This window comes from Acartia tonsa, chromosome 14 (assembly GCF_053477335.1).
Source record: "Acartia tonsa isolate MP-2025a chromosome 14, ASM5347733v1, whole genome shotgun sequence".
NCBI lineage: Eukaryota > Metazoa > Arthropoda > Copepoda > Calanoida > Acartiidae > Acartia > Acartia tonsa.
Window position 1 is genome coordinate 36,355,119 of NC_137273.1, and position 25,050 is coordinate 36,380,168.

General features: G+C 31.7%; 1 protein-coding gene across 1 annotated transcript in view; it reads left to right on the forward strand.

The window, feature by feature from the left end:
- Positions 1-5,767: 5,767 nt before the first annotated feature.
- LOC145305444 (uncharacterized) overlaps positions 5,768-25,050 on the forward strand; it is a 141,553-nt gene continuing 122,270 nt past the window's right edge. The window contains exon 1 of the mRNA XM_080147060.1: positions 5,768-5,925. The gene's annotated coding sequence lies outside the window, so the exon portion shown is untranslated. The remainder of the gene's footprint in view (positions 5,926-25,050) is intronic.

Consider the following 25,050-nt stretch of genomic DNA (forward strand, 5'->3'; position numbering starts at 1 on the left):
GTAAAAGTGGCAGCACCCCACTACGGGGGAACATAACCCTGCAGTGCCGTAACCCTGCAGGACTACCCTGTAAACAATTTAACCTTAACTCACACACATTATTACTTCTATTAAACAAAAAATAAAACTACCCCCTTTTTTAATTTGATTCAAAATAAGGGTAGGGTTCATAGCCATTTATTTGTTTTTACTAGTCCTTATCTATGCCAATGTACAGTATACGTTACGAAAAATGACCGGTTTTTAAAATGGTCTAGTACCCCCTGTAATGAAGTTGTAACCCATTTTTTTTGTATGTGTGATCTTTATATACATGTATAATGGTGTTTGTTGCGGTAAATTATATCCTTGAACATTTTCCGACATTCAGCAGGCTATGAAAGAAAATATTCAAAATGAAAAAAATCCAACCCTTTTGTATTTTAAGTGAATTTTGGTTAAGCCGAAAAATCATAGATTTTGAGGTCTTGATACATACTTTTTGGGCTCAAGTGACTTGTATGAGAGCTAGGAAGTCGGGTAAGGTGTCTATGGAAGCAGAATTTTATGTTGAAGATAAAACTCGACACAACCCCTATGCTTAATTCAATTTTACTATGTGATTTTTCAACTTAAATAAAATGTACTTTAAAAAATAAGGGTCGGAATTTTTTCATTTTGAATTTCTTCTTTTAAAGCCTGCTCAATGTCGGAAAATGTTCTTTGATCTAATTGACCGCAACAAACACCATTATACATGTATATAAAGATCACACATACAAAAAAAAGGGTTACAACTTTATTACAGGGGGGGGGCTAGACCATTTTAAAGACCGGTCATTTTTCGTAACGTATACTGTATATTGAAAGATGAAAAATTTTGCCTTCACTTGTAAATGGGCAGAGCGGCGAGCTGAAGGTAAGGGATACGGGGAGAGGACAATGGCAGGCAGGGAGGGGACATTGCGATGTTTATTACACTAGTCCCCAAAGTTTTCAAACAACGTCTTCATCATAGTCGTTTGCTTAAAATTATTGGGTTCTTAAATTATTGAATTTTGATTGGTTGTTTCATTAAGTTGAGTGTCCAAACGTTTCAAGCACTAATTGTAATCTACAGAAGGGGTAATTTTGAGTATCATCATAAGGGATGTACATAAATTTATCGGCTATTGTCTTATCCCTTTAGATCTCTAGGACAATTGACTGAAAATAATTCATTCTACCCCCTCTCCGACAATTATATTGCACAAAATCATTGGTGGAAAAGTTTGAAAACCCAGTAAAAGTGTCGGACTGATTATGACGTAAAAAAGTAATTAGCCAATGAGAGGCCACAATAAATTTTACCATTGGTCAATAATGGCCTCTCATTGGCTAATTTTTTTTACGTCATAAGCAGTCCGACACTTTTACTGTGTTCGCCATTGTCTTATCCCTTTAGATCTTTAGGACAATTGACTGTAAATAATTCCTCCTACCCCACTCTCCTACAATTATAATGCACAAAATCATTGGTGGAAAAGTTTGATAAATTTTTAGTAGTGAAGCTACTCTATAATTCACTTTGTCTGTCCGTAACGCTATGGGAGAAACGTGATTTCCACGGCACCTATTCAAGATAGACAGCTAAATTTTTTAGTGAAGATTCCTATGACAAATGCCCATCTAATCAATACATTGTTTTGTCCATTTGTCTCTTATTTGGGGTGCTAGATCGATTCCTGGATTTTCAAGTTGTCTTCATTTTCTCAATTCCTTTTCAAGATAGAGGGCTGAAATTTTTAGGGATTAATCAATTTTAGATTCTACTTATTTTCATTAAGTTTTGTTAAGATTTGTCCATTAATTGCGGTGCTAGATCGGTTCCTAGATTTTAGGTTTTAGTGATTTTCCGATTCCTATTCAGAATTGACGGCTGAAATTATCAGGGATTAAATATGCTCATATTACACTGCTCTATAATAAATTTTTGCCATATATCCATCCATAATTTTTGAGCTTCGCTACTTATGGATGTTGTCATCCTTGTTCCAATTCAATCATGATCCATGTTTTCACCCAAACAATTGTAAACTAACCAATGCAAGACTGTGTTTATAAAGATTTTTTGTAAAAATTATTTATTGTCCATTGGACCGGCCCTATCTCTGTGTGGCGAAAAGTATATTTAATGTATTATGTATACGGGAATTGTTTTCTAAACAAGGATGGAAACATTATAAATTACTAAAATATGAAGAGGAAAAGTGCTCTTATAACTTTTAGAACTAGCGGCTATGCCCTTTTATGCCTCTAGGGGTACTTTCTTTTGGCGTTCGGGTAAGGGACCCTCCCACAGAATAGATATAAACCTTTCCAGGACCTAGAATAAGCTTCACTGTAAAGAGAATCCTTTTAATTAATCCCATGGTCAAAATTGCACACAGTATATAATTGATGAGTTGATACACTTCCCCTTTGATGATAAACAAAATTATTGGTTGAGAAGTTTGGACACTGCTATTTTGAAACTTATCAATCAAAATTCGATAAAAAGGACCCAAAGTTTTTTAACCAATTCGATATAAGTACCCAAAGTTTTTTAGCCAATGCGATAGATGTACCTAAGTTTTAGAGCCAAAAAATAAAAAAAAGTTATTTTAAAACTTTGGGTTTTAGTATAATTTACAATCCAATGTCCCCTCCCTCCCCGGATGTCAACACCAACCCTTCGCACGCCCCTTAATGCCCCTTAATGCAAATATTCATAAAAATGTGCAGTTTTTTTAATGCTTCTTTTATACTGCTGCACATTCTTGAATTACCTATAATAGTTTACATAATGGTTCTATACAGGGATAGGGGACTTGGACATTGGGCTGTTTAATACACTAGTCCCCAAAGTTTTGTAATAGCGTTTTCTAATTTGTTGCCTTAACAACTTTGGGGACTCTTATTAAATTTTGGTTTGATAATTTGAGGGTCTTCACGTTTCAGCCGCTAATTGTAATCTACAGAAGGGATAATTTTGTGAATCGTTATTGGGGATTAAAATGAATTTATCAGCCATTAACTTATCCATTTGGACCCTGGGTCCTATAGCTGTATATTATAAGCAACTAAATACAACTAAATGATTCTAACAAAATATATTATAATAGATAATCACTTAAAAATCACCTAACTAAGCATTTTTGAAAATATCTAGAAAAAATACAGTCAATAAGAGTTTACATAATGGTTCTTTGCAGTATATTATAAGCAAAGCTTCTGTATAACTACGTAATTTTTATGGTCTTTATTCTTACTAAATATATTATAATAATCATTGAAAAATTACATAAATATTAAATTATAAGCAAAGCTTTTATATAGCTATGTAATTTGTTTGGTTTTAACTCAATATATTATAATAGATTAAAATGACCTATACTAGTTTACATAATGGTTCGTTGCATTATATTATAAGCAAAGCCTCTATTTAACTAAGTAATTTTTATGGTCTTTATTCTAAATAAATATATTATAATAGATAATCACTTTAAAATGACCTATACTAGTTTACATAATAGTTCGTTGCAGCATATTATAAGCAAAGCTATATAAACTAAGCATTTTTTACTCTCTTTCTTTTTTAAAGATATCTAGAAAAAAGAAAAAGAAAGCTTTTATATAACTAAGTAATTTTCATTGTCTTTTACAAGCAAAGCTTTTCTATAATTAGGGTCGGTCCGTTCGTCTGTACGTAACGGAAAGCTTATTTCGTATATTTTTGCATGTTAGAATTGTCCTGTCGATTTTAAACTTTTCATGGTGATTCCTGTAGTAGTTAGGTACGATTTAGAAAGCGTATACCAGAAAGTCCGTACGTCCATTTTAACCATGTTGATATTTAACTTTTTTAACAACAATTTTTTATGTGATATAATCATCCGATTGATCTGCCTAATGGATTATTATTCCTATTACTAATTCTATTAATCCAGTGGCTTCAGAACCGCTGGATTGCATCGTATATCAAACAATTTTCCACGTAAAGTAAAATATAAATCATAAAATTAACACCAGTTTTGATAGCCAGGGCCTTCAGTCCCTCGGAGCTAAAGAATAGGTTTTAATCTTATGATTTTTTATTAAGATATCCACGGAAAGCTGTCTATAAAACTATGTGATAAAGCTCTTATAATTCGCGTTAATACGTACGTACGGGCATAATTTTAATATAGAAAAGATTCGCTTGTAATAGGTACACTTTTATAACTTGAGCAATTTTAAGCTTTATAAAATATAATGGGTTATTAAATACCAAACAATAGGACATTTAATTAATAAACAAGGATGCCAACATCCATAATAAGCTAAGCTCATTAAATTGTTCATGGATCAAACGCGCATATTTCTCAATCCAAATTTGATTTAATAAGTACAACTGAAGCAGCTTATTCTGCACTTTCTATAAAAATGACATCATTGTAATTGACCTATCATTAGTCATTTGTATGTATGACGTCATTTTTAAAGGCATTTTAAAATCTTTCTCTGAGATTCTCTCTCTCTCCCTCCCTCTCTCTCTCTCTCTCTCTCACTCTCTCTCTCTCTCCCTCTCTCTCTCTCTCTCCCTCTCTCTCTCTCTCTCTCTCTCTCTCTGTCTTTCACTTTACATGTTTATCTTTCTTTTTCATTTCTCTTCTCAGATTTCTCTGTTTCTCACTCTCTCTCTTCTCTCTCTCTCTCTCTCTCTCTCTCTCTCTCTCTCTCTCTCTCTCTCTCTCTCTCTCTCTCTCTCTCTCTCTCTCTCTCTCTCTCTCTCTCTATCTATCTATCTATCTTTCTACCTTTTCATTTCTCTATCTCTCTCTTGTTTCTTCTGTTTTTCTCTTTCTCTCTCACGTTGTATTTCTCTCTTTCTCTTTGTTTATCTTATAGTTCTATATCTAGTTCTCTCTATTATCTATTTTTTCTCTCTCCCTCCCTATCTCTCTCTTTCTTTCTTTTTCTTCAATTTTCATTCTCTATCCCTCTTTCTCTTTCTTTAATATTTTATGTTTCTTGTATCTTTTCAATTATCTCTTTTTCATTTATATCTTTTTCATTCTTTTTTATTTCTATCTCTCGCACTCCCTATCTAGCCCTGTCCTTGTTTTATAATAAGTAATATGCTTTTAAATAGCACACAATTGGGGTACCTAATTAATAAATAATATGCATAATCACAGGGCTCTTTAGGGATAAGACCGTAAGTTCGTCCGTTACGGATAGCTTTTTTTCGTTAATTTAGGCATGTTAGAATTGTCCTATCGATTTCAAACTTTGCATGGTGATTCCTGTAGTAGTTTGGGACGATTTAGAAAGCGTAGGAACTCTATGATCACTACTAGAATATCCGTATGTCCATTTTAAACATGTTGATTTTTTTACTTTTTTAACAACAAATTTGTATGTTATCTAATTATCCGATTGATCTGATTTTTGTTATACTGATTCCTGGGACAACAAAGTACAATATTGTGTCTACTTACAATTTTGCTTTGACTCTTATACATTTATATTATGGTTATTCATTTCTTTTATCAATTAAAACAGGCTATCGTACAGTAAAATAAGAAATACAATTAAAATATTATCAATTTTTGCCAGAAAAAATTAGTGACTAAAAGTTTTTTTTCTTTTTCCCGAAAAAATGCGCCAATTGCATTTTCAAGAGGAAAATCTCCGTAAAAATTTAAAGGTCTGTCCGTAAAAATGACGCGTATAGCGCTCAGTATAAGTGCGTCAATTTCGCGTCAGAGGCGCGGAGCGGGGCGTTGTTAGTTGGTCATTGAACGGACGACGTTGTGTGCGTGTAAGCGCATTTAACGCGCGACATATACGAAAATATATCAAAAATTAATCTTAAAGTGTATAAGTGATACATTACATAAATGTGAAACAAAAAGTTCATTTGTAAATAATTTAAACAAAAAGGTAGGCTTTTAAAGATTAATACACTATAGTGAATGTTTACCAGTATTATGTTCTCTATTCAGCGAAAATCAATAGAAAACCATATTTTCGCTATAGCTATACGGAATTACGGACGGAAAACTTGAATTATAGGACAGTTTTAGTTAAAATAGATAAAAATATTCTTTTTGTAAATAACTATTAAGAAATTCTTATTTTAAAAAATCAAATCTTTATTTTTAAGCATATGGAAGTATTTTTTAAAGATATTAACCCGCTGACAACGTTTTAAAGGTTTAATTTAAATATAAAAGAGATATTTTAGAGCCATTAAAAGCCCTTTTTTTGTATCAATTTTACTTGCATTTAATCGATAGCAACCATTATTGTGAAAAAGTTCCCAAAAGTTTTATCCAACGAATGAAAGATCGCAATGAACTAGTTTCAGAGCCATAATCAAATATTTTTTATTATTACAAAAAAATCTTCGAAAAAATGAAAAAAATCCTCTATTTCATATGTAATTATTTGTCTATTAACAGTTTATTCATTTTTTATTTCTTCGGTATACAACTTGTGATAGATAATATATTCAAAAATTGAATATATCTTCATATATAAATTAAATTTAAAAAAATAATAATTTCTAAAATTTTCAAATAGACTCCAAGTTAAAAATACCTAAAAGAATTTAGAAATTGGGTAGCTTTAATAGTATCTTAATTAGCCTAAAACAATCCCACGGCCTTAATTGAAAAATAGAATAGCATAAAAACATGCTATATGAAGCATTTCTTGAATGAAGAGGAGCTCAATATGTTCAGTAGTTTTCCGGGAAGCATAATTATTTACTTAAGTTGGTTTAAGGCTATTTTCTTGAGCTCCCACCTCTATTCCTTGAGGCTAGGCAACAAGAATCTAATAAGATATTAACCTTTTATCAATAAATAAACTAAATTACTAAAGGAGTCATCAAGATTTTTCATTTTAGAATTTTACAGTATGATTATTCCTCTATGCATTTATTAAATTCTTATTTTATTTATTTAAATTTGTCATTCTGTATAATTACTTTTCAATACAAATATTGCAACGCGACGAAACTCAGGGGTGGAGGGGACATTGGGCAGTTTATTACACTAGTCCCCTTAGTTGAAAAATAACATTTTCTTATTCGCTGGCTTAACAACTTTGGGGACTTTATTGAATTCTGAATGATAAGTTTCTTAAGTATTGTTTTCACATATTATAACCACTAATTTTTATCTACAGAAGGGGTAATTTTGTGCATCATTATTGGAGATACATCAATTTATAGTCCATTGTCTTATCCCCTTAGATCCCTGGACGACATGACATTCATATACAATTCAGGGATTTTAAGGAATAAGACAGTAGACAAAATATTTTTAAATAAACGTCCCCTAAGATGATAAATAAAATAACCCCTAAGTGTAGATTTAAATTAATGGTTGAAAAGTTAGAACACAGCTAGTTTCTTTGAACTAATCAAGAATTATTAATGCTACCCTAAGTTTTTAAGGCATTGAATTAGAGAGTGAGTTTGTGATACTTTGGTTACTAATATAATTTACAGTTCAATGTCCCCTCCCTCCCTGTATAAAATTGCCATACTTCAAGTTTACTAAAATCCTCCCTGTATAAATTGCCATACTTCAAGTTTACTAAAAATATTCTTTTTATTTTATTTTATGGACAACTACACACAAAATTACGTTTGTGTTTTTATCTATTTATGAATCCATAGTTCCAAGCAGTGTAAATTACCAGGAATCTAAAGGGATAAGACAAAGGCCGATAAATTTATGGAAATCCCCAATGTAACACACAAAATTACCCTAAATGTAGATTAAAATTTGTGGTTGAAATTTTGGAACTATCAACTTTATAAATCAACCAATCAAATTTCAATAAAAGTCCCTTAAGTGGTTAAGCGAAAAAGGACTAGTGTAGTAAACAGCCCATTCTTCTCTCTCTCTCTTTCTGGTAAATTACACTGGTACCCAAAGTTTGACAAATCATTTTAACCAATAAATTTATTCTACGGAAAGGTTTATTTAATTATCATTATTGGGGTTTTAAATTTATTTATCGTCCATTGTCTAATCTCCAAATTGCTCGGCTTTAATCTTGAATAGATAATTTACATGATGATAATTTACGTCTGTTTATGGTAGCTGTGTTTAGAGCCCTATAAAATGGGGATAAATGTCACAGGTTTTTGTCTACCTATTCTTTTGACGTTGTAGTAGAGTGAAAGAGAAAGAGAAGGGGAATAGAAAACCCTTAGAAAAGGTGGGTTATAAGGTATTTCCTGACGTCAATAGAATAGTTAGGCCAAAAGCACTAACATCTATCCCTATTTTCCTAGGGCACTATAGAAAGCTACCTGTTTATGGGCCAATCCATTCATCTTACCTTTACTCACTTGCAAGCAGTATCAAAATAGTAAATTTCTCTTATATAAATTCAATTATGAATAAAAATGAATTTCTCAGTGTCATTCAAAAGCATTTAAGTAAATAAATGAAATTATGCATGACAGCCCAAAAGTCAAAAAATACAAATAAAACAAGGATGGGAATATCCATAAACGGTTCCAAGTCATAGCCATACTGAATAATCATGTTACTTATTAAATACATATCCACGAATTATGAAATAAAATTAACTTTTCCAAAATTACTTGAATACAAGATGCTTAATATGAACACATTTATGTTTAAAAACTTTTTTTATAGAGATGCTACGCTAATAACAGTATACCTAATTGCCCTAGAAATCCATACTAAAAAATCAAGAGAATAAGATGATTATATTTTAAAAATTTTGTGTAAAAATAATTTAAATGGACGTACAGACTTTCTGTTAATAATTATTTACTCTTTTAGAAAATTAGCCTACTCATACAGGAATCATCAAACCTAGTTTAAAATTGATAGGACAATTCTAACATGCCTAAATTAACGACAAGGTATCCATTACTGACCAATTCAATTTTGAAATCATCAAATAGAACTTTTTTATCTTATTTTTGTCGGGGTATTTTCGGGATCTATTATAATACAGGGTGCGGCACATAAATCGAGACATTTTGTAATTTTTAAAGAAATGAACATAAAATCGTCAATTTTAAAGATTTTATTGAATTTTAAAAACTGGGAAGCATAATAGGTATATGACTAGTAGATTATTCAATAAAATCGCCGCCAGCCTCAATCACCGCCTCTACCGGCCTCCTCAACCACCGGCAGGTCCAGGTCAAAATGTACCTGTCCAAGCTGGCGTGGTTCTCCTTGATAGTGGCAATGAGGGAGGTCTTTGTGGTATGGGCACGTCTATTGGTGCATGATTTAAAGTAGCCCTAGGCCCAAAAGTCCATTGAATTAAGATCGGGCTGCTGGGAGGCCACATTTCCTTAGGAACATGAGTAACCGCCAAATTGACAAAATCCATGTGTTTGCTCTCATTTGGGCTAGGATTTAGCTACAGTGGACTCTAAGTACTCAAAATGCGTGTCTCGATGAGCTTAAGACACATAAAAAATTTTGGGTCAAATTTTCAACTCCTTCCTTGTCGGGCCCTACAGTTTGTGATTTCTTAAGGCTCAAAATCTTTAAAAATCGACCTCATTTCGGCTATGATTGAGCTAAAATGGATTTAAACACGGCAAAATGTGTGTCTCAATGAGCCTAAAACACCCACAAAATTTGGGGTCAAGATTCCAACTCCTTCCCTGTCGGACCCTACGTTTTGTGATTTTGCGCATTAAACCACCGGCGCATTTGGAATCTGCCTTGTTGAACATATGCGCGGCCAGCTCGGTGTACACGTCCATCTTCGTCCAAAGATTTTTTTGTGCTAAAAGGTCATTACCTAAACTTTCTATAGTGGGGTCAAACGTCCTGATTGGTCAAGTAGTTTTCGCGCCATGGCCGTTTAAAAAATGTCTCGATTTATGTGCCGCACCCTGTATATCCCATCAGTGTAATAAAGTAGTTAAAGACGGTAAACAGTGATTTTTAACATTTTTGCTGGAAGCGCCGCTACTCTGTAATTTGTTGGTTGGTGTGTGACGATAATAGCTATCTATAATACAAAGTAGAACGATGTCTGTCTGTTTGTCTGTCTGTTTGTTTGTAGCGAAGGATCTCGCTTACCGCTGAACCGATCGGGTTCTCCTTAACAGGGTAGTTTCTCATAAGTCCCGGGAAGGTTTATAACTATTTTGGGGGAGGGTACCACCACCCTATCAGGAGAAATCGCCCCTAGAAAAAAAGTACCCCTCCCGAAAAAGAGACTCCAACGAAACATAAACCAATTATTTCTGTAATTAGATATTTTAAATAAAAAAAAAACATTCAAAGTGCCACTAGAGGCCTCTAGGGGCGTAGCCGCTAGTAGAATATATAGTAAAAAGGTAGGGGCTATTGGACTGCAAGTTATAATAGTACCCAAAGTTTATAGATACATTCTTCCATTACTTGGCTTAAAAAATTTGGGTACTTTTTATTAGATCTTGATTGGCTTGTACAAACCTTAAGTGTCCAAACGTTTCAACCAATAATTTTAGTTTACAACCCGAGTAATTTTGTTTATCATCATTGAGAATGTACATTGTTTTATCATTCATTGTCTTATCTCTGAAAATATAGATTCTAAACAGTTTTATACTTCCTAATATTTGGTGTTTTTATACAAGAACGTTTAAGTATTTTAATTTGGAGAGGGGGGGGGGGTTAACACCCCTTTACCTTCCCCCCTATTAACTTTAAACACAGAATATTTATGTGAATTAATGTTGCTTCGCTACTTAATGGTATGATTGTCCTTTTTAACATTTTATACATGTTTACTTTTTTTATTTACAAAGAATCTTTTTAGGCAAAACCTAAATATCATGCTTTTATTACATTTAAAAGAAGTGAAACCAACATATAAATAAGATATCTCGGATCATGGAAAGAAAACAAAGTAGCGGGTTTGGTCGTATTTTCACAGTAGCTTTTGTTATATAAGGTTAAGTAAATGTTAATGATTGGCCCGCGGAAATAGAGCCCCCCTCAGGGGCAAGGAAATAAGAGAAAATCTACCATGAAAATACGACGAAATCCGATACTTCGTTTTCGTTCCATGATCCGACTGTTCTTTTGTGATAGAGTTTTGAAAGTCCCCCCCTCCCTTACTTTAAAAAATTAAAATTAAGAAATTAACCCTGCAGAAAATTCTTATAGGTCCCGGAGTGGTTTTAGGCTATTTTTCTGCCCTTCCACATCCCATAGAATATAGAGCCCCTAGTTGCTAGGGGCGCAGCAGCTAGTATTTAGGAGATGTTTAGATAAATATTGTTGTATAATAATAGTTATTTCTCGCATCGTATTATAAACGGCTTTCCGCGGATATAGAATGTACAATTGTAAGATTAAAACTATTTTTTTTTAGCCCCGAGGTGCCGAAGGCACCGGCTAAATAAACTAGTTTTAATCTTTTGATTGTACATTTCATATTCGTAGAAAGCTGGATATAATACGATGCTAGACATAGTTTTTTCGTATGGATGAGAACCGGTTCCTATCCACCGGATTCGAATGAATACGAGAAAATGAAAATTTTAAGTTGTATATCAGGCACTCAAGTCCTATTAGTGTTCCTTCGATTCTGCTGATGATGAATTACACTAGTACCCAAAGTTAGTGGATTAAAACATTGGTGACTTTTTATTATATCTTGATAGGTTGGTTCATACTAGCAGATTTTAAACTTTTAAAGCAAAAATCTAATTTACAGGATAGTTAATTTTATTCATAATTATTGGGGATGTTATTTAATTTATTGTCGTTGGTCTTATTTTATAATGTAAAGTAGTCTAAAGCTTAAGATCTCATTAACAACTGACCTGATTTAGTTTGCCTTTTTGGGGAATCTTGATTTAAGTCCTGGGATGGCTTTAGGCTCTTTTACTTATAGATTTTTATCCCTACAAAGCCCCTAGATGCTAGGGACGCAACCGCTAGTCCCTCAAAATATCTTTACTAAAATAATTGCTGTTTTTCTATACAAAAATCGAAGTAATATTGAAGAAACGCCAGTAAAAGTTTGACTCTAATCCAATAGCAAAGGAATATGTAAGTGAATGATATTTCCAAACCGATTTATATTCGCTAGATTAGAACTGGATCTCAGCCATACATCGTATTACAGACAATTTTCAACAAATGTTCATATAAAAAATCCTGAAATAAATACCAGTTTTGTTAGCCTAGGCCTTCGGGAGATTGATCTAAGCAGTATTGATTTCAGTCCAGGAATATTAAGGGTTAAAATAATTGATTTTAATTTGATATAAATCCCCAATGATGATAAACATTATAACTCTTTCTTACAATTATTGGTTAAAAGTTTGGACACTACAAGAATAAAACTAACTTTAATAAAAGTACCCAAATTTATAGCCTTTGAATAAGAAAACCTGGTTATTAAACTAAGAAATAAAATCTTTAAAATTAGGACAAATTTGGTTTATTTTATATTGACCTATCCCCATAGGGCGTGCGGAAGAGGATATGGGGGTTTCACATCCCATCGACAAAACGTCCCTGTGTACGCTAATGCCTATCCATTAGTCTGGCCCAAAATCAGGCTACTTTTTTATTTATGCCTAATTTAATGTGCGGTTCTTCAAACTTTGTAACCACTGCCTATACAGGCATTCTAAGCTAAAAATTTTGTTTCTACGATGAAAACTGATTTCGTCAGACTGATTTCCATTTTCACTATCATAATAAACATAAGGTTTCGTGATTTTAATTTTAAAAATACTAATTTAATCACATAAAATAAGTTTAGAGTTAAAAATCCACCAGTAAGCCTTATTTTACTTTTCTCATGTCTGTATTATGCATAGGACAAACACAATGCCTCTCTGAAATGAATGAATACTGAATAGTTCTTGTTTTTAGATATTAAATACCGTAGCTTATTGGAGCATTAAATCAATGAGGGTTGGGTGTCAAATAAAGCTGAAAACTACCTAAAGATTTATATAAGGATTTAATGAAAAGCACAACTGAATTTATATTGATTCAGGGATCATTTAAATCAGACAAACAAAATCTGCTTTATATTTAAAATGGCAAAGCAACTAGTGAAAAAAAAAAAAACTTAAGAAACAAAAGTTTTTATTTTTTAAATGAGCATAAAAAGAACTATTGAAAAATTAAATTAAGTAATGTTAAAGACATAAACAAATAATAAATCACTGGTAACAAACAAAAATAGGTAAATTTTCAATTTTTATGTGTGAATTCCGACTAAATATAAAATATGTTATGTTCTGTAAGTAAACTGTTGGTTAAAGCCATTGAAATCAATAATAATACCTAATTTTAATGAGATTATTCTATGCCAATGAAAGTTCTTAAAAATATTGTTCACGCTTTTTGCATTGCTTGAATAAAAAACATAAAAAATTCTATCCTTAGTCATTAAATTCGACAAAAGTTTTCTATGTTTTTTGGCAGATATTATATAACACTGCCGATTTTCTTCATTTTTTGTACAATCAATGAAATCCTAAAAAAGGGAATATAAGATATTTAGTAACCGAAGAAAAATATTTCCTTTAGCTTTAATTGATCTTATTTAAAAAAAAAATTGTGACTCATTCGGTACAAAAACATAAATAAAAGGTCCAATTGTTCCTAATTCATATTTGTTATAATGTTACTTATATTCCTGCCTGAATTAGTTTAATATTTCTTTCTGCATAGTCATTTACAGTTTTTAAATTGATAACAAAATTTTGAAACTCCAAATAAGTTGGAAATTTTTTCCAGTCACTTTAAAAGTCTATTTTTTTACATGCTTATATTTATAAATTTTACAACAAATTGACTTTTAATTTTGTCTAGACTTAAACATTTATATTCTGGTTATTCAGTCCAGACACAACAAATTTTTATGTTCATTTGTTCTACCGTTTTAGAGCTTCGCTTTTAATGATATTGTCATACTTGTTTTCAAACATAAATAGCCCAGCTATTTTCCATATTGTTAGAATTTCTGCCACCAAACACATTTCACTTTTGTTACAACTGTCACCTGATCCACATGTCAGCGAAGTTGATTTAGTTTTAGATGTACAACCAACTAGATCAGCTGGTTTTAAATATCTTTTACATTTTGTGCTATTTTTTTGCATTCAATTATAAAGAGATATCTATTCAAAACATCCTTTACAAGGGGTAATTGGTTTTTTGGCAAAGATTCACTAGGACAAAGGCCGACCCCTTGTTTTGCCCACTGGTTTCTTGTCTTGTTCATTATTATCTTTAAAAATAACATTAACACATAAATTATTATGTACAAATTTTAAAATGCAGGCGTAGAAATAGCAAGCAAGGAAATTTTGGATATAAAAAGACAGTGTTAGAAAGTGTTTTTCAGTATGGCTCAGAAACCGATTAATTTCCGCTGGATTAGAAACGTTTCTAAGCCATACTGAAAAATCACTTATAAAAGCTCAGTGTCGATAAATAATTTTTCAAATATGGAGTCAAAACCGATTAATGTCCGCTGGATAAGTACCAGTTTTCATCCCTTCTGAAAAATCATTTATAGCAGCGTATTACAGACAATTTTCCAAGAATAATAAAGTAAAAAAAAACATACAATTAATACCAGTTTTGTTAGACTATCAGGACTAACAAAACTAGTTGTAATCTTATAATTTTTCAATTTAATATTGACGAAAAACTGTTTATAAAATGATGCAATAAATTACTATCACAGAAAGTATAAGTTGGAATTTCACTTCATTTGAAAATGAGTTTGTTTTAAATGTGTATAAGTACGGACTTTGTAGTAACGATTATAGAGTTGCTACTGTTTCTAATTTGAACTGTTATATTATAGGAAATTTGAAATTAAACAGAAAATTATCAAAGGTATAAATTAATGATAAAGATATCCATTATGCACGGACGGACATACAGACCGTAATTATAGAAAAGTTTTACTTTTTAAAAGAATATTATCTTATAGGTTATTTAATACATAAGGCTGTTTCATTATTATCACATATTTCTAAGTTTTATATTAAAAATGCTAGGGTTAAAGAAAGAAATTTTAATGAAAACAAAATATTGTTGTATTTATTTACTTTAATTTGTCTGTTTGTTTACAATTGTACGACTCGTACGCATGCGAAAAAGCATTAAATTATAAAAAAAAGTCGTCGTTCTTCATGGAAATTAGAAAAACAAAATCTTAATAGTAAAATGCATTTTCTGTAATAGAATTATATTTTTTTTTAAATTTCTTTTAATGAAAGTTATTTTATAAATGATGTATTATGATTAAATCACGCCCGCACATCGTAATATGAATTAGGCCTTATTCTGGGCCAATCTACAGTATCCATCTATCCGTGCTTTAATCCATAATACGACAGTGTGGTGTACGGTGAAATATGGTGTGGCTTAAACATTACAAGATTTTCATTTTATATTTTAATAAATACAATTTTGTCAAATGTTGGTAAAAAATCACAAAATTTATAAGATAGTTGTGATTGTATGTGCCAAAGATCTCGCTCACCACCTGAAACAAAATAGTAATTTTTACATTTATATCTATCTTATGGTTTTTAAAGCTTCTTTTTAAAAAAATATCAAGCTAACTGGAATTAAAATTATGACTTCCATTTTACTAACCGTAGAAAATTGTCTGTAATACGATGCTATACATCATTTATCAGTATTGCTGAGAACTTGTTCTAATCCAACGGATATTAATCGGTATGGAAGCCATAATGGAAATCTTATCACGCAATTTTTGAGTAAACCCCCACTGTAAAGGATAAAAATCTTATAAGGTCTAATCTTTACGACAAACTATTTATTTACGGCGCAGGGATAATATAGGGATAAGATAATGGGGTAAAATTTATTTTCTCCCAATTTGGCGGTTTCTTCTTATGTGCCTTTAAAACACATACCTCTATTTTGAAAAAAAAAATTTAAAGAAAAGAGGTGGGTAGTTTACCTCGGATAATGTTCCCCGCATGGTTAGCCCCATATAAGCAGAGCCCCTTGCAGAGGGTTTAACTTAAAATATCATATCCTTCCTAATTTTAATTTATTTAAGATTTTTTTTTTTTTTTTGGGGGGGGGATCTTTGATTACTAAACACTCTGAGGGAAACCACTCCAAGTCATATGTGTTATATTTTTTATATGTTGTAAGTTTTTTTTGTAGGATTAATTTGTATGTCATTGTCATACCCCTACCTCCCTGTATTATATTCTTTTTAACCTTGGCCTTACAGAAAGCATTGTGGCTTCGGCCCTCACACTAAACAAAGTTTCATTGAAAAGAAAATCATGATTCAATCCTGTATTTATTTACTAGCGCTTACGGACGGACGGACATTTTGAATTATAGAGTAGCTTCACTACTAAAAATGGTATTATTATGGTTAGCACTATGCCCCATAATCTTTTTTAGCTTGGTCTACTATTATAAAGTAAAACAAGGATGACAACTTACAAATCTACAAAAAAAATGAACAAAGTGCATTTTTCATGACTTACAGACAAACGGACAAAGCAAATAATTTAGCCCTTTATCTTAAACTAGCGGCTACACTTGAGGAGGAGAGAGTCGAATTTAATAACCCAATTTCTTATTTTAGATTTTAAAAGAAAAAGTAAAAAAAAAATTTTTTTTTGGGGGGGGGCGAAAAAAAAATTAGGTTTTTTTTTTTTGGGGGGGGGGGTGCCCCCCCCCCCCTCATTTTTATTTTAGTTTTAAAAAAATAATTTTTTTTTTGGGGGGGGGGGGATTTTTCATTTTTGGGGGGGTTGGAGGTGTCCCACCCCCCAAGAAAATAGTAAAAAACCTTCCCGGGACCTATGAGAAGCTACCCTGTTAAGGAGAACCCGATCGGTTCAGCGGTTAGCGAGATCCTTTGGTACAAACAAACAGACAAACAAACAGACAGACAGGCAGACATCATTCTACTTTGTATTATAGATTGTAGCTTAGAAAATCAGTTTCGCCTAAAATATCTGGGGCATTCAGACTAACATTTAGAATTATAAAGCACTTTGGTCACTGAAAAGAAATAGCTTTTCTCGTATCCATTCGAATCCGGTGGATAGGAACCGGTTCTCATCCATACGAAAAAACTATGTCTAGCATCGTATTTTATCCAGCTTTCTACGAATATAGAAATGTACAATCATAAGATTGAAACCAGTTTTTTAGCCGGCGCCTTCGGCACCTCGGGGCTAAAAAAACTAGTTTTAATCTCATAATTGTACTTTCTATATCCGCGGAAAGCCGTTTATAATACGATGCGAGAAATAACTATTCTCACATCGTATTATAAACAGCTTTCCGCGGATATAATATGGAATCTCGGGGCTAAAATTTCTGGTTTTAATCTTATAATTGTACATTTTTATATTCGTAGAAAACTGGATGTAAAACGATGAGAGCCGGTTCTAATCCACCGGATATTAATCGGTTTCGAATGAATACAGATCTATAGTATATCTGTATATACAGATAACTACATTCCACCATTTTTCCAAGGACCTTGTTCGTCTGCTTGCAAATTGTTTTCTGCTACTTGGCTGTGTCAATATTCTCGACACCATTGGTTGATTTTTAAAGACCCAATTGAGAGGCGGCACAAGGTCCTTGGTATGGGGACTTACCGTTATTTAACTCTTTCACATTCTAGTGTTTTACTTTAATCTTAGGGCAACTATAATAAACTAATGATATAGTAATTCTTAGGGAAAGTATAGAAAATGTGAAGCTTTTGTATAGCTGACGTCATAAAAATGAGGAATTATCCATCTCTTTTTTAGAGGTTTTCTTTCCCACTTCTCCTCTTTTCTATATCATGTTTATGACGTCATATGGCTGATTTTTGAGATACTTTGTCCCGCTACAGTGATGCTCGACAAAAGATATATTAGAGTTTGACGTACAGACGGGCATGCCTCATCTATAGAGCAGCTGCGCTACTAAAAAAATGAAATATTTTTCCATAAAGGTATTTCCATAAATGGGTTGGAAAAAAATTAAGGCTTTAACAAGATCGAGATTATCTAAATACAAAAATTTAAAAGAAGTTGTATCAACTTTTTTTTTTATAGCTAGCCGGTTCTTTTAGTAAGTAGTAGATGTAAAATTTTTCATAGAATTCAAATATGCAATCGGTTTTTTTGTAGACCTCTTATTTTTTAAGTAATTTAAGTTTTTTAAAAAAATAATTAAGTCGGTTTTAAGGTACTAAAACGCAACAAAATAAAAGAAGAAAATGGTCAGTAAGAACAAAAATAGTAAGATCTTTAATTTGACACCTTACTTTTAAAATTCTGTTGAGTAATTATTGAAAAAATCTATTTTTTTAACCTCGGTATAATAAAAACTTTAGACCTAAATATTTTCTCAAACAGACATAAAAAACATGGGTTCATATATACCATTAGAATCAGAAAAATATTACGAATCCATTGTAAGCAAAATTGAAAAAAATTAAAAAATTAAAAAATTACAGAAATGGCCAATTATTTTTTTTGTTCAGACAACACTATTGTTTTCCCTTTTTTACCCCCTCTTTACCCCCTCTTTACCCCCTTCCCATTTTTATACTCAATTGAAGAATTAAGACGTTGCCTGTACAACATAATATGATATTTTCATATAATTCCTTTTATTGTAGTTTATATACTATATTGTAAACTTTTTTTTTCAATTTTGCTTACAATGGATTCGTAATATTTTTCTGATTCTAATGGTATATATGAACCCATATTTTTTTATTTGTGAAATAATAAAATTAAGTTCAAAGTTTTTATTCTTGTGGGTTTAAAAAAATCGATTTTTTCAATAATTACCTGACAGAATTGAAAAAGTAAGGTGTCAAATTAAAGATCTTACTATTTTTGTTCATAATGACCATTTTCTTTCTTTTTTTGTTGCATTTTAGTACCTTAAAATCGACTTAATTTTTTTTTTTTTTAAACTTAAATTACTTAAAAAATAAGAGGTCTACAAAAAAACCGATTGCATATCTGAATTCTATGAAAAATTTTACATCTACTACTTACTAAAAGAACCGGCTAGCTATAAAAAAAATAGTTGATACACCTTCTTTATAAAAATAGACTGGTATTAGACTTGCTTATGAAGCACAATTCAAATATTTGTTCATAAGACGCAAAATTTAATCAGACCTTGAGTTTTTTTTTCGAAAAATAGCTCCTTATTTAATAATAAAAATACATTATATCAGAGAGAGAGGGAACAATTACACTAGTCCCCAAAGTTTCATAATAACGTTTTCTTATTTGTTGGCTTAGCTAATTTGGGGACTTTTTGTGCATTTTGATTGGTTAATTTATTCAGTTGAGTGTAGAACCATTTCAACCACTAAATTTACGCTACAGAAGGGGTAATTTTGTGCATCATGGCTGGGGATGTACATCAATATATCCGCCATTGTCTTTTCCCTTTAGATTCCTGACATTATTTCCATATTCATTTTCATATTTTGTGTTTTTTTCCTAAACTGGAAACCTAATTCAAATGGAACATTTTTTGCGTGGTAAAAAAATGGCTTATGAGATTTTTCTTTACAAACGTGTTGACATGTTAGTCAAAGGAAGGGAGGGGACATTGGACTGTAAATTATACTGGTACCCAAAGTTTTGTAAACAGGCTATCTCATTTGTTTTGCTAGTTTTCTTAAATCTGGATTTGCTACCAGTGTCCAAACTTTCAAGAAGGGATAATTTTGTTTATCATCATTGGGAATTTACATAAATCCCAATGTCTTATCCCGTAATATTCCTGCATATTTGCCAGGGAAGGAGGAGAGGACGATGTTGATTAATTCATTCTACATCTCTTTCTCCCCCCCCCCCAATAATAAAAAAATATGAAGATGATAAAAGTCCCTCCACAGATTATGACGTCATACGATAGAATAGCCAATGAGAGTCCAGCATAAATTTTATACTGGCCTCTCATTGACTATTTTATCGTATGACGTCATAATAATCTGTGGAGGGACTTTTATCATCTTCAGAAATATTTTAGCTTGTTATTGCTGCGCTAATTATGAATATGCTCACTTTAATAATCATGTTGTGTTTTGAATTTCAAATATTAAATTTTTATAAATGCATGATTTGATTTTAAAACTGGAAAGTTTATGTATATATTTGCTTTAAATTTTCAATTTTTAATTTAGCATAACGCAATTTATTTGAGGCACATAAATATATTTGGGGGAGGGATATAGGGATAGGTCAGTCGGTGCTAAATTAATATCGTCTTCAATAATTATATTCAAAACAACACCATCTAGAATTATAATTATTTAGCGGTTGAAAAGTTTGGACAACACTAGTTTAGAACCAAAACATAAACATCTAATAAAAGTATCCGAAGTTTTGAGGACAACGAATACGATAAAGTGATTAAAATTTTGGGTACCAGTGTAATTTACAGTCCAATGTCCCCTCCTTCTATGCAAAAAAATATATTTGAGTGCAGTGATTTAAGGATAAGGCAATTGACTATAATAGTTATTCATCGCATAGTATTCAAGACAGATTTCCACAGATATTAAAATAAAATTAATATGAAATGGAAATAACTTTTCCTGGATAGTACCCAAAGTTTTATAAACGTTGGGTACTTACATTAAACATTATTGAGTTATAGAAACTAGTTCTGTGTCAAAACTTATACACTTAAAATTTAAATCTTTATGCGTTCATTTACCGATTGTTGTCTTATCCCTTAAATTTAAATTCCCTGCGTTAATGACAAAAATAAATTAATGAGTTCACCCCCCAAAAAAATCATTAGATCTTATTAGTTATTTCTATTCTAGCCCCATTTTTTTTACCAATTAGCTGAAAATAGGTTCAAATCTTGATTTGTTTCTGAAGCAAAAATACTCTACTAGCCATGCACCATGGCCTATAACATATATCTCTAAGGGGAAGGGAAAGGGGTGTTCCTCCCCCCTTCCTGACACTTTGAAAACTTTTATTTTACCCCCAAAAAAGCTTGGACGTCCTTGTTCTGTGAGTTTTATACCTTTTTTATACCCTTTATTTTTTTTCTTATCTTTATACTTCTTCGAGAACAGAAAATAAACATAAAAAGTCATATAATAAAGAATTTTAATTTTCAAAAATAGTTGTCCTTATTATTTCTTCGATGCTTCGCTATTTTTGAATGTTTTCATCCTTGTTTATATTTTGAACATATTGATTTGGTTAGTTTTGGATTCAAACTTCCATACCTAGTCATTAAAGTTTAAAATTTTTTTTCGTCAGTCAATACGTTGTAATATTATATCTTTTTCAATTATAAAAAGCGTGGCATACTTATATTTTTAGGACTTGATTAGAGATATTCTTTGCTTATAACATTGTACCTTGTGGTAAAAGGAATTTTTATTTTAAAAATCAGATGAATAGGATAATTATAACATAAAAAATTAAAAGTAAAAGATTAAGATTAAGCATGTTGTAAATGGACGTACGGACTTACTGGTAAGGATTATAGAGTTGCTACGCATCCTAATTTATACCTAATTATTGTATGAATCAACAAGCAAAGTTTGAAATCGATAGGACCGGTTGTTATTATGGAAAAGCTTTGCTTTTAAAAAGACTTGTTTAATGTTCATATTTGAAAACAAATATTCATTCATGTATTTTGTGATTATAATTTTAATGAAAAAAGTAATGTAACATGAAAAATAACGTCATTTATGGCTGAAACAAGGATTGCAACATCCATGCATATAAAGTCTGAAAAAAGCAACGTATTAAAAAATAATTAGACTTTACCACAGAATCTCACTGACCGTCAAACAAACATGGTTCTACTTTACAGTTAAGCTTCTTGTAGGTCCAGCTAAGGTTTTTAACTATTTTAGGGGAAGGGAATCTCCACCCTCCCAATAAAAAATACCCCCACCCCCCCAAAAAAGAAATATAGTTTTTTTTACTTTTACTTTTTTATCTCAAATTAAAATTTGTGTAGTGTCAACCTGTCCCTTCCACCTTAGAGTCTTCTAGGGGCTAAACAGCTAGTGAGTACACAGAGAATTTCGTCTATTAAAATAAGGTAAAATGTACGTATGAATATTTGTCCTAAGGTTTTGTTTGTTTGCATGACAAAGTTAAAAAAAATTGTGACTATCAAACAGCATATCATAAATTTGCAGGGTGGCGCAACAAAACAACATAATTTTTTTATATGTTGATCTTATTTGTATAAACATATTTTATTATTTTCTAAAATATCACTGCAGAAAGGGGGGCTTAGTGATATATAGGCGAATATAAATTACCCCAATCTTCTAATTTTTTTTCGTGGATTTTAAATCATAATTATTTTTTTTTATTTCTTTTTGTAGGTAAGTTGCGGTTCTTCTTGATCAATGATAAGGAAAAGATAAGAGCCCCACAACTACTAGTATTGTAGCGAAAGATGGATTTGGGTTCGCAGAAAATCCTCCCCCTCCCCCATTCTTCCTCCTCTCAACGAAAATTGTTTCAATAGAGGCCTTTTCAAGAGGCTCAGTCGCTGGTTTAAATCTTAAATTCATTATTTTGCTTTTTTTTGTGACAATTTTTTTGCAGAATTGTTAGAGTTGCAAATTTGTGGGCAATTTAAACAAATATTTTATCATTTATTGTCTGATGCTCGCGGTGTCCAAACATTTGAGCAAAATATAAATAATGTCATGGGCAATTTGGAGAACAATTTTATAAACAAATAAATGACCCCTCACCATTCCCTGCCTTCCTAATTTCAAAATGAGAAAGGGGGTACGGGTGTTTATTAATTCATTTTTATTGATACCTTTTGCCCAGTTGTAGGGGAATAAAGTGGCTCAAATATCAGACACGTGACGTCATAAAAATGAGGAAGATGAGAGGAGAAGTGGGAAAGAAAGCCCCTAAAAAAATATGGATAATCCCTGAACACAGTAAAAGTGTCGGACTGATTATGACGTAAAAATCAGTCATAATCAGTCCGACACTTTTACTGTGTTCATAATCCCTAACTTTTTATGACTTCACATGGTTGAATATTGAGGCACTTTGTCCAGCTACTTTACCCAGTATAACCTAAGCTAACCCTACCTTTAGTGAAACAAAAAAATAAGAAACAGCCATTATTTATTCTATTTAAAAAAAAACAATTTTAAATTTTTGCTAAATTGCCATGAATATACAATGTGATATTAGCAGAAGAAACTATCTTGTTTTGCAATTTCGGTGATTTTCTTGGAACACTATTAGATTTACAGGGTGGGGTCTTGATAGTAGAAATTTACAAATAGAGTTGTTTAGATATTAGGGATATGGGAATCTATAATACAAAGTAGCTTGATGTCTGTCCGTTTGTCTGTCCGAATGTCCGTCTGTCTGTCCGTCTGAAGCTTCAGATCTCAGTAACCACTAAACCGATCGGATTCTAATCTTCAGGGTATATACCTTTTGGTCCGGTGGTGGTTTTAAACTATTTTTTTCTTGGGGGGTGGGACATCCCCAACCTCCCAAAAAAAATTAAAATTTCCTCTCCCCCCAAAAAAAAGTTTCCTGGGGAAACTACTTCAAAATAAATGGCAGCATCAGAAATACTTAATTTTTAAAAAAATACCTCTTGGGGCAAAGCCCCTAGAGGCTAGGGGCGAAGCCACTAGTGTTATATAAAATTATACTGTGCCAAAAGTTTAATGAACTAGTTTCCGTCATATGTGTCTTAAAACCTTTAAGTAGTTTAATCACTCTTAAATGTTGCTTCAAACTAGAAGATTCCAAACTTATCAACCAATCATTTCAATACACACAAGGTGTTGTTTTGTTTATACTCATTGGGGATTTTTCGATTGTCATAAAATATAAATTAACTATCTATTTGTAATATTTCTATTGTTGCTAATTTTTATTTCGCATGTTCAAATTTAATGCGCTAACAAAGCATCTAATAGTCACAGAAAAGGATCATTATTACAAAAACAATTGTTGATAATTATGAAGTTATATATTCAATGACTTTAAGAATTTAAGTCGTTTTATGAAGTTGTAGAATGTCTTGAGTTTTACCTAAAAGTACCTCTTTGAGCACAACCTCCCCCCTTATTTTTAAATTTATTTTGAATAAAGGGGAGGGGAAGTTAGATTTTAAGGTTATGAATAACCCCTGAATGGCTAACCTTTACCAAATATAACCCAACCTAACGAGACCTAAAGTAAATAACAAAAACACTAAAAACTACCCTACCAACCTTATTTTTTTCTTCAGGATAATGTTTTTTTAGTGCTCTACGAAAAGCATGTTTTTTTTAGTCATTATTTAATATTTATCCCTGTACAAATAGGAATGCTAATTACACGTTAAATATGATTTAGTCATCAAAATATGAAAAATTTATACCCAGAAAAATTAGGCTCATCATTCAACAAAATAATGTTGAAAAACACGCAATTTCATTTGGAGTGTAAACTTCAGGGATAATGGGGGATAAGACAATAAACGTTAAATTGATATCAGGTATCTAAAGGGATAGGACAATGGCCGATAAATTGATGTACACAAAATTACAAGATTACAATTATTGGTTGCAACGTTCGAACACTCAAAACAATTAACCAACTAACCAATGTCCCCAAAGTTTTTAAACCAACGAATAAAGAACGTCATTATTAAACTTTGTGCACTAGTGTTCTAAACAGCCCATTGTCCCCTCTCTCTCTGAATTCATATACATCCCAAATGGTGATAAACAGTTTGGATACTGCGACAAAGACCAAACTGCTGCAAAATTGTGTCAAAAATGATCCATATGACGTCATAAAATGAAGGAGATGAGAGGAGAAGTGGGAATGAAAACCACTAAAAAAGAGATAGATAATTCCTCATTTTTTAGACACAATTTTGCAGCAGTTTGGTTTTTGTCGAACACTGCTAGTTTTAACCAACCAATCAAGACGTAACAAAAGTTCTACAAGTCTAAGCACACCCTAGGACCTATATAAATCTTACCTTAAAGGGAAACTTTATCCATTCG